Below are 7218 nucleotides of genomic sequence, written 5' to 3' on the forward strand. Positions count from 1 at the left end.
AGATTGAAATAGTCTTTTGATTCTGTGAGTACTTTAAAGCTCGGCTGAGTGCAAATAGCTCACGTTTAAGGAGACCAATTATTAGGCAATTTTTCCAACTCTGCTTCCACAGGAGTCTCCGTATCAATTACTGAATACCCATTGTTGTTTTTACCTCAAACACCCTGGAGGAACCATCTATAGTCCTGTCCTGAAGGGAGTTCCTCCTAGGTCTGCTCAGACCTTTGTATGGTAATTAAGATTTAAATCCCCTGTTAGGAAACCTGCAGGGTTAAGGGAATTACCACTGGTTGGAGTTACATTAGCCTTTTCTAATAGAATAGCCCCATACTTTAAGATTTTTGAGTTAGTAAGCTACCTTTTTGCTTTTTTGTCTTAGAATAATTCTGAACTGGTGAGGTGTGCTCAAAACGAGGTTTCCTCTAAAAGTTGCTTTTCTACTTTTAGCAAAGCAGTTGCCGCTACCGACTTGAATGCATTTGGCCCATCCACGGGTTACTGGGTTAAGGATTTTTGATAGGAAAGCTACAGGTTGTCAGTGGCCTCAGTGCTACTGAGGACTACTCAGGGTTACGCCCTTATTTACACTGACAACAAAATGGTATTGGAGTGTTATAGGGTCACGGACAAGACCTTCAATTATCAATTAGAGGTTTTAAATTTACCCTAGCTTTTAAAGGAATAGGGCACACTTTTTTCCCCCCTATTTCTATCTTTTTCTTTCTTTTTCTCTTTGATTCCCTCTTTGTCTCTCTCTCCATCTCTCTCTCTCTCCATATCTCTCTCTCTCTCTCTATGTCTCTCTCTCTCTGTTTCTCTCTCTTAGCCATTACAAACTTGGGGCCCTGGCAAGGGTGATGGGGAATGAGTCCCACATAACTGCCCATGTAGATAGCTGTATACCTAAATCGGGAGGGACACCAGAGATAACACTCCCTGGGTTATAGCCTAGGTGCCTAACGACACAGCTTTGAGCTTCTTTAGATCTCTTTGGAGATACAACTTGCTAGATGATATGAAAGTCTGAACCATTAGTACCTAGGAGGCAGGGATCAGAAGAAGTAGATTCAGAGGTAAAGAGGAATTAGGGGCTACACTTTGAAGAAAATCGTGATCGGGACCCAGGAGGTATGGGTTAGAAGGAAAGGTAGGGGCACATGCATGGGCGACTGTTGAGTAGAGACTTCTGACTGCGCCATGGTCTCAACCAGCTACTGCTGGGAGTTTGAGACGACAGCTTTCTGCCTCCAGGTCAGTCCTCAGCTTCCCCAAGAAAATTGAAAGTGCTCGGCTTCCCCAAGAAAATTGAAAGTGGAAGCTGGCTCCAGGCAGTTGGCGGTTGTTAGAAAGCCCTTCTCCAGATAGCCTCATACCTGAGTCTCAAGTCCATGACCACGCTAATTGTTTTTAACTGGCCAACAGGTGCCTGGTATTGTCCTCCAATTCTAAGGACAGAATAGCAAGCGAAAATGGTCTAACACTACTCACCACTTTGGAGATCCCTTTGTAGTCACCAAAATGTTACCAGGGATGCTTTGCTCCCAGAGCTCCCAAGATGGTGGAGGGCCACTTCCAAAATGGCGGCCGGCCACTTCCAAGATGGTGGCGAGCCTCATGTTCTCTGACCTGGGGTTCTTGGCCTCACGGATTGCAAGGAATGGAATCCCTATGCGGTGAGTGTTAGAGCTCCATTAGAAGCTGTGGGTCATGGAAGAGAACCGTGGAACCCAGTGACTAGTGTTCAGCTCAATTAGGACAAACCCCGGGCACTTAGCTGTGCAGGAACAATAGGGCAAGCCTTTAGCCCAATCAGGAGTGGCAATGGGCGCCACGCTGGATCAGGAGCACAGCAGACACCCTGCTGGACATGGACCAGAACAGTGCAGTTGCAAGATTTAATAGAGTGAAATAGAGTGAAAACAGAGCTCCCATGCTAAGGGAGGGGACCCAAAGGGGTTGCTGTTGCTGGCTTGAAGGCCTGGGTTTATATCCCAATCATCGTCTCTCCCACTGTGTTCTCAGGTGATAGATCATTGGCTATTTCTTTACCTCCTGTTTTAGCCTAATTAGCATTTTAGGGAGCTCTCTTTCCCACCTGATTGGTTGGGTGTGAGCTAAGTTGCAAGCCCCGTGTTTAAAGGTGGATGAGGTCACCTTCCCAGCTAGGCTTAGGGATTCCTAATCAGCCTAGGAAATCCAGCTAGTCCTGTCTCTCAGTTCCCCTCTCAACAGGAAAACCCAACTGCTATTGGGGAGGTTAGCTGATGACCGCTCTAACTGCTTCCTGCTGAATTGGGGCATAGTAGCAGTTGTGCATTTTGAATTTCCTTGGGAGGGGTGCCTTCAATATCATTAACATCAGAGCACAGGCTAGCAGGCTGGTCCAGGGGTCCGTGGTAGATATTAGTCATGGACTGCATCTGGGGCTCCATTTGAAGAACGATTTGTAGTTTTACAGCTTTGATTCTGGAAGAGACAAACTTAAAAAGGAGGTTAAAGATACAGGGGTTGAAATGTATGGCCTGTAGTGCGGGGGATTATTTCTTGGGCACACTTTACAGGCCCTGACTATCTGTTTGATAGTTTTGAAAAGGCCTGGTCCAGTAAATAATAATGTGGCCATCTGATGGGTGCTATCAATGCCTAAGTGGAAGGTTTGGTGAAAGGTTTTAAGTAATTTCTATTGGTTAGCTGCAGGCAAAAGTATTTTTCCTTCTTCGGTGGCTAGCCATCCTAAGGGGAGGAAAGTATGTCCTTGTAAACTTCCCTATCCTATTTCTCTGGGCTTGGTTTCCTGGGGGGATTATGCCATACTAGGGGTCCTTCTATAAGCATTTCTAATGGAGGGTCCTGCCTTGCGGCTCTTTTGGCTTCAATATCCACTTGGTGGCTCCCTTCTATTTCCCTTTCCTTTCCTTTCTGATGACCCTGGCAGTGTAAGACTGACACCTCTTTAGATTTCTGTACAGCCAATAATAATTTCCTAATGGCTTCCTGATGTTTGATAGATGTTCCCTCGGAAGTTAGGAATTCCCTTTCTCTCCATATTCCTGCATGGGCATGGAGGACTAAGTAAGCATACTTAGAGTCTGTATATATATTTACCCTTTTTCCTTTGGATTCTAGTGCCTGAGCGAGGGCTATCAGTTCTGCCAGCTGAGCACTAGTTCCTGGAGTAAGGGGATTACTTTCAAGTATTCCATTATAACTGACCATTGCATACCCCGTTTTTTGAAGTCCTTTTTCTGTAAAAGAAATTCCATCAGTATAGAAGTTGAGGTTGGGATCAGTTAAGGGAACCTCTAGAAGGTCCCCTCGAGCAGCATAGGTTTGAGCAATTACTTGTTGGCAGTATGTTCTATCTTTTCTTCATTGTCTGGAGGAAATGTGACTGGGTTCAGAGTTGCACAAGTGCGCAGTCACAGCACTAGCCCTTCAAGTAACAGAACCTGATATTTAAGTAAACGGTTGTCTGACAGCCACAAGTCTCCTTTAGCAGTGAGTATGCCGTTCACATCATGAGATGTCCACACAGTAAGATCTCTTCCCTGTATCATTTTAAATGCTTCAGATAGTAAGACTGCTACTGCCGCCACTACCCGTAAACAATGAGGCTGACCCTTTGCCACTACATCAATTTCCTTACTCAGGTATGCCACGGGTTGCAAGTTCATCCCTCAGACCTGTGTAAGGATTCCCAGAGCTATTCCTGTTTTTTCTGTGACATAAAAAGAAAAGTCTTGCCCCGTTGGCAAACTTAGCATGGGGGCTTGGGTTAAGGCCTTCTTTAGGGCCTGGAAAGCCGCTTCTGCTTCAGGTGTCCATATTACTAAAAGGATATTGGCTTTCTGAGTTTCCTTAATTAGTGTATATAATGGTCTGGCTGTTTTGCCGTACCTGGGAATCTATATTCGGCAGAAACCTGTTATGACAAGGAACCCTCTTAGTTGCTTTAGGGTTTTGGGTTGAGGATAAGCCAGTATAGCTGGATACATTCCTCACTGAGGGTCCTGGTGCCTTTGGATAATTTTAGCCCTAAGTATTTAACCTGCTATGAGCAGAGCTGAGCCTTTGGTTTGGAAAGCTTGTAGCCACAGGTTGTGAGGAAATTTAAGAGTGCTTGGGTGACTCGATGGCACAAGGTTTCTGAATGGGCAGCTAAAAGTAAATCATCCATGTACCAAAGGACAAAAGTGTCCAGGTGTGAGAATTGGCTCAAGTCTTGGGCTAATGCCTGGTCAAATAGATGGGGGCTATCTCTGAACCCTTGGGGTAAAATAGTCCAGGTGAGTTGAGAGGTTGGGTTCGAAGGATCTTCAAAGGCAAACAAGAATTGAGAGTCAGGATATACAGGGATGCAGAAAAAAGGCATCCTTAAGGTCTAGGACTGTAAACCACTCTGCTTCCTCTGGTACTTGGGAAAGTAGAGTATAAGGGTTAGGTACAGCTGGGTATAGATGGACAATGGCCTCACTGATAAGTTAGTGAGATCTTGCACTAACTTCCACTGTCCATTGGGTTTCTGTACTCCTAAAATTGGAGTATTGCAGGGGCTATTGCATGGTTTTACTATACCTTGGGCTTTTAGGTCCTTAACAATCTTTTGGAGTCCTTGTTGAGCCTCTGGTCTGAGGGGGTACTGCCTTTGGTAGGGAAAGGAGGAAGAATCCTTAGTTTAACTTGAACAGGACAGACATTCTTTGCTCACTCATATTGTCCTTCTGTTGCCCAGACTTCAGGATTAATTCCTTCCTCAAGCAGGGGACAACAAATGGGTGTTCCTTCTCCTATGTTCAGGTGTATAATGGCCCCTGCTTTTGCTGGAATGTCTCTTCCTAACAAGGGAGTAGGACTTTCCGACATAATTAGAAAAGCATGTGAAAAGAGTAAAGTTCTCCAGTCACAACTTAGTGACTGGGAGAAGTGTCTAGTGACTGGCTGTCCTAAGACCCCTCAGATAGTGACAGATCTGGAGGACAGTTGTCCAGGACAGGAAAGTAAGACTGAGAAGGCTGGCCAGTGTCCAGAAGACAGTTAACCTCCTGGTCCTCAATGTTCAAGCATACCCGGGACTCTGTGAGGGTGATGGCATGGGCTGGCGCTTGCCCTGGTCACCCTCAGTCCTACTGCTGGATCCTCTGGTTAGTGGCTTCTGATTCAGAGGAACTTGATCCCCTGGGGCAGTGGGCCTTGTAGTGATCCCCTTGACATAAGGGGCATAGACGAGGGGGTGGCTTATTTCCACTTGGACAATCTTTTTCAAAGTGTCCTTGTAGACTGCACTGGAAGCAAGCCCTATTAGGCATTCGATTTGCCCAGCCTTTCCGTGTTCCAGAGCCTCCAAAGTCTGCTTGCCTGAGGGCCATGACTAAAGTGGTGACCTTTCTTTATCCCATTTGTCCTGTTCTGTCTGCTCCTCCTGATTTCTATTATAAAAAACCAAGGTTACCAAGTTTAATAGGGTTTCTAAGTTTTGCTCTGGGCCTATGGAGTACTTTGGAAATTTTTTTTCTAATGCCTGCAGCTGACTGAGTGATAAACTTATCCTTTAAGATCAGTTGACTTTCAATAGAGTCAGGTGACAGAGATGTATGCTTCCTCAATGCCTCTCCTAGTCTCTCCAGAAAGGCAGTAGGATTTTCTTCCCTTCCCTGTGTTACAGTGGACATCACTGAATAATTTATAGGCTTCTTCCTAGTTTTCCTTAGTCCTTCTAGCACGCAAATTAGCAAATGTCTGCAACACCAATCTCTATGTTCTGATTCTTCACCCCAGTGAGGGTCTATACTGGGAACTGCCTGCTGGCCTGTGGGGAATCATTCTCTTTCCTCTGTTGTCATCCTATCATTAACCTGACTGAGATACCAGAGATTGCCAAACTCTTGTGCTGCAGTTATGGCAGCACTTCTCTCATTTGGGATTAGAGTCTGATTTAGCAGTAACATTATATCGCTCCATGTCAGATCAAAGGATTGTCGTAACTCTTGTACAACATCAATATAGGCATCAGGGTTATCTGAGAATTGACTTAGGTCTATTTTAATTTGCTTTAAGTCTGAGAGAGAAAAAGGTATATGCACTCTGGCTGGACCAAATTCTTTTCCTCCCATTGCTTGGAGGGGCCATAACTGGGGAATATTGGCACTCCTTGGTCATTGTTTACCCTTTTGTCTATCTCCTTTTGGACTGTTTGGATTGAAGGGGGTTCCTTATTAGTTGGAAAAGGAATCAGGGGGATGCTGGGGTAGGGAGGTAGACTCTGAGGGCTTCCTGCGATTTATCTCTTCATGAAAAGAAAGTTTGTACATATGGCACTTCACTCCATTTGTCTTCTTTTCTACAAAAGAGGTCTAGCTGTAAGATGGTGTTATAACTTATACTTCCCTCAGGAGGCCAGGTTTCTCCCCCTTGAAGAGGATACTATGGCCAGGCAGTACTGGAGAAGAATATAAGTCTTCTTTCTTAGCATCTGAGGGTCAAATTGTTCCCAATTCTCCAGAATACATCTTAGGGGCATTTTTGCCTTGGGCAGAATGTTTCCCATCTGAAAAAAGAACACACAGATGCCAGCACCCCAGTCATTTTCCAATGAGCATTAGTCATAGAGCATCCTCTATGATCCCAATGCTTGTTCCTTTCCAGGATGTGTAACCACCCATGGGCCTCTGCTTATCGGATTAGTTAAACTCACTAATGTAGCAGTCCTTCACCTGTTTTCCCACCTCTCTTGACCACAAAGAAAGGGGTCCAGGCTGCTGGATTCTAGTGATCCTTTACCAGCGTGCCCAACATTGCCTTTGCACTCGGAGGTGAGTTCCTTTCCAGGGTGCATAACCACCCATGGACCTCTACTTATCGGATTAGTTATGCTCACTGATGTAGCAGCCCTGCACATGTTTTCCTGCCTTTCTTGACCACAAAGAAAGGGGTCCAGGCTGCCGGATTCTAGTGGTCCTTTACCAGCATGCCCAACATTGCCACTGCGCTGAGGGGTGAGTCCTAGAGCTGGGCTGGGTTCCTAAGTATTTCACAACAACCCAGCTGCTCATCAAGATGCATTCCCATAAACAACAGTTCTTATGCAAATTCGTTTCAGAGATGGTGTAGCTAACCTTTTGAGTCAAGATTGAAATAGTCTTTTGATTCTGTGAGTACTTTAAAGCTCGGCTGAGTGCAAATAGCTCACGTTTAAGGAGACCAATTATTAGGCAATTTTTC

This window comes from Colobus angolensis, unplaced genomic scaffold, assembly GCF_000951035.1.
Source record: "Colobus angolensis palliatus isolate OR3802 unplaced genomic scaffold, Cang.pa_1.0 Scaffold74, whole genome shotgun sequence".
In the NCBI taxonomy this organism is placed as follows: Eukaryota; Metazoa; Chordata; class Mammalia; order Primates; family Cercopithecidae; genus Colobus; species Colobus angolensis.